At 34.3% G+C, this 2691-nt stretch overlaps 1 long non-coding RNA gene across 2 annotated transcripts in view; it reads right to left on the bottom strand.

Annotated features, from left to right (window-relative positions):
- Positions 1 to 2373, bottom strand: part of LOC149133455 (uncharacterized) — a 6732-nt gene extending 4359 nt beyond the window's left edge. For both annotated transcript variants that reach the window (XR_016243276.1, XR_016243277.1), the window contains exon 1: positions 2270 to 2373. This is a non-coding gene — a long non-coding RNA (uncharacterized LOC149133455). The remainder of the gene's footprint in view (positions 1 to 2269) is intronic.
- Positions 2374 to 2691: the final 318 nt, after the last annotated feature.

Below are 2691 nucleotides of genomic sequence, written 5' to 3'. Positions count from 1 at the left end.
CACAAATAAGACGGCACAAAGGAACCACAAAAGCTGGTGCAAATGGCGCAAAGAAGACTTACAGAAAAATAAGTGAGAAATGTAGAGCAGAAAAGGATTTTGATAATATAGTGCAGTAGAATTTGTCCGATTTAAATATTTTAATTCTAAGTCTAGAGAAAAATTACAAGCATCCATCTCGTCTCAGTAAATATGAAGCAAAAATGAAGACGAAGAATCGTGTTTACAATTCCGGCATATTTATTGTGATATATGGCTAAATCTTTTGTATTTATTCGTACAGAGCACAGAGAGGACAGGAAAGGAAAATGCGATGAGGAAGGAAAGGGGTTTTAAAGAGATGAAACGAAAAACCGAAGTTGAGCGTTACATAGAATATAACGCTTAGCAAATCTATTATATATATATATTCTAAGAATTTATAAAAGAAGCATTCTGCATCATTTGCTACAATAATAGTTACAACACCAAATACGACTGCAAAAGCCACGCGAATAGAAATCGTAGTTCAAATTTCAATAGTAACTCAGATATCAATTAACGAAACTTTCTTAGTGCATAACATTTTGTAACGCGCCATATGAGTTCCTATCGTGAATATTAATTACTTTTGTTGCATCAGCATCTGCGTCTGCACGGGAATGTGACATGCGTACATCTTCGGCATTGTTCCCTTCTGAAGAGTTTAACAAAACCATTGATTGATTGTGTGCATATGAATGGAAGTACATTATTGCCATATCAATAGAAATAGATAGCAGAATAGTTTACCACTGATTGCTTCCAATAAATCTCATTATTTGTCAGTCAAGCGATGAGAAAATATATTCAGTTTATCAAAAGTAAACAATGCAAAACCTACTCATCATTGCAATATCTCAGCAAAAGCAATACTGAATAGAATGTAGGTAATTTGTTTGTGATTGACTATCGTTTCTCTATCAATTAAAAAGATTGCCATTACATTCTTTGATACAATGAAACGTTTGTAATAGTTTTGTTTACTTTTCTATTCTTTATGATACTTTAATTAACTTTCAACGATATCACGACACTGAAAACAGATATTTCCATTTTGTGTATGTACAGATGACGATTTCCGTTGTTAGATATTAACTGGTTTTATCTATACGCAAGCACAAACATATGGATTTGAAATTCTTAAAGATAAATTTGAAAACAAACTCTTCCAATACGTTTTCCGTTTCCTTCCAAGCACTGTACCAATAAAATAAATATTTTGTTACCAATTTAGCTACAATAAAAAAAAAAATGATATCATTAAAACATATAAAAGAGGCTCTGGTATAATTTAGTATGTTATATTTGATGCAAAATATCAAAGTTAACAAACAGGCTCTGTGGTAAGATGCGTGCTTCTCAATCACATGGTTCTGGGTTCAGTCCCACTGCGTGGCACCTTGCTTGTCTACTACTATAGGCTGGGGGCGACCAAAGCTTTGTGAGTGGATTTGGTAGACAGAAACTGAAAGAAGGCGGCGAGCTGGCAGAATCGTTAGCGCGCCGGGCGAAATGCTTAGCGGTATTTCATCTGCCGTTACGTTCTGAGTTCAAATTCCACTCAGGTCGACTTTGCCTTTCATCCTTTCGGGGTTGATAAATTAAGTACCAATTACGCACTGGGGTCGATCTAATCGACTTAATCCCTTTGTCTGTCCTTGTTTGTCCCCTCTATGTTTAGCCCCTTGTGGGCAATAAAGAAATACGAAACTGAAAGAAGCCCATCATACACACACACACACACACACACACACACATATATATATATATTTATGTATATATAAATATATATACATATATATATATATATATATATATATATATATATATGTGTGTGTGTGTGTGTGTGTGTATGTATATGTGTGTATGCGAAAAATGCTCAGGATGTTATTAAAACATTTATATCTTCATATCTTCGTCGATCTTACTCTAAGCTTAAATAAGGCCTTGTATTTTCCGTACTATAAACCTTCAACTAACCTGAAATACATCAGTGTCTTTAGTAATAACCATAACAATAAAACGAAAAACTTGGGTTAAAAACATATCACTTAGAATTTCTAAATTATCCGCCAACGAAACCGTTTTCAATGCAAACGCTGTCTTTTATAACTCAGCTTTACATAAAGCAGGATATACGGAACATATTAAATACTATAACCATCTTCTCCCCGACAATGCTAATAGCAATAACAGTAGTAATAACAATAATAACAGTAACAGACACAATAACAGTAAGACTACTTACCTTGCTCCTACCATTGTCAATATTCCAAATGATTCCCAGTTCCATCAAAATAACCATTCTTCTTAGCTTCGTAATCCTAAAAATAATCAGTCAAAGGGAAGTAGTCATACTTCCTCTTCCTTTTTAAGCTACAATAATAACACTAGATTTTTTAATAATAAATCTCGCAAACAGTTCTACCAGTAACAGTTCTACCAGTATGCCGAGTTCAACTTTGCCTTTCATCCCTATGGGATCGATAAAATAAGTACCAGTAGAATAAAGGGGTTGACGTAAATGCCTAGCCACTTCCCCCAATATTCCCAGCCTTGGTCCTGTTGTAGAAAAAATTATTTCTACGTCTGTTGGCTCTGATCCACTAATAACTATAATAAGAAGCATTCCAGCCATGATCAACCCCGCTTTTCCTTCACATTTGCTAT

Source organism: Octopus bimaculoides, chromosome 10 (genome assembly GCF_046866305.1).
Source record: "Octopus bimaculoides isolate indiv1 chromosome 10, ASM4686630v1, whole genome shotgun sequence".
Classification (NCBI taxonomy): domain Eukaryota; kingdom Metazoa; phylum Mollusca; class Cephalopoda; order Octopoda; family Octopodidae; genus Octopus; species Octopus bimaculoides.
Note: the sequence above shows the minus strand (reverse complement) of the source record. Positions and strands in the feature narration are given on the sequence as shown.